This window comes from Pteropus vampyrus, unplaced genomic scaffold, assembly GCF_000151845.1.
Source record: "Pteropus vampyrus isolate Shadow unplaced genomic scaffold, Pvam_2.0 Scaffold69, whole genome shotgun sequence".
Taxonomy (NCBI): Eukaryota; Metazoa; Chordata; class Mammalia; order Chiroptera; family Pteropodidae; genus Pteropus; species Pteropus vampyrus.
Genome location: NW_011888850.1, coordinates 3,435,363 through 3,436,674, shown reverse-complemented (window position 1 = coordinate 3,436,674; position 1,312 = coordinate 3,435,363).

Here is a 1,312-nt window from a genome sequence, read left to right as displayed (position 1 = left end):
AAATGAAGAAAATGAGGTTCTGTTCTCAAGTCAGCTACCACCTGAGGGTAGAGCTTCACCAAGTGTCTGTTTCTTCAGCTATAAAATGGCAAAAAGAGAGGAAGAAGCATTAAGCTACAATCGTGATCTCAAGGGCCCTGCAAGAGTCTAACGTGCAAGTTTTAAGAAGCACGTGTGGCCTACACTTTCAATGAAGTAAATCCATAGCCAGCCCTACACGTGACCACCGGCATCCTGAGTTTCCTCAGAATGTAATATTAAGCAACTCAAACTGCTTCATCACAATGGTCCTACGTCTCCAGTTACTCCTCCTGGCTACTATAATAGCAGTGACCAAAGCTTCAGTCATTTGCTGCAAAAGCTGAGTTCCTCCCTCACTTCCTGTGCACAGGACTGAGAAGCAGCCCTAGGTGGCACGCTCACCTGTCGGGACAGTCTCATGCTGAGAAAGACCAGGCACACGTGCAAGCACCACCCAGAGCCCTGGCAGAGGAAAGAGGAACCCCACTGTGTGAGGAAGGGAAAGGAAAAGCAAAAGGCTCTCAGATGTCTCCCAGCCCACTACCCAGAACCAAGGAGACCTTGAGCCCAGGCCACTTATCACAGGGAGACCTTTGTCCTGGTAAACTAAAGGTCGCCATTTAAAATCACAACTTGGCCCTGTCACAGACATTACCATGTTCCCGTAAGCTGTCGTTATATTTGCTTTTGTTCCTTGTTTGTTGTCTGTTCCCACAAAAGCAGGGCAAGTGCTGTGTCTGTTTTATCACTAGTTTTTACTGGTTGCTTGGCACAGCACCTGCCTTTATGTAGGTACTCCATGAATATGTAATGGATGAATGGATGGATGGATGGATACATGAATGAATGACACTCTATTCACAATAACCCTCTGAGGTGGACAAAGTATTATGGTCTCTGTTTCTCACAGAGAAAAGACACTTAATGGAGATGATGACTTGCCCAAGGACAAACAGGCCAGGGCATTTCCTCATATGACCATAACAAACCTACTCATTATCACCTACCTGTCCCTTTGTACAATTTCACTCATTAGATAATGCAGCAGAGAAGAGGCCTCGAAAGACTGACACCACCATCTAAGTTTTTAGGGGGTAAAAGCAGAAGCAAGAAGAGGAGCAGAGGGAAAACACACAGGGAAGAGGCAGCTGGTCTGGGAAACCCAGATTCCCATTACTGCTGGAAGCGCCCACCCTCAGGATCACTGCCTCTGAGAACCCTGAAGGTCCTGCTGGCTCATCTGCTCAAGAACCAGCTCTACGTGCAGGCAAGCCATAGGTCACAAAAGGCC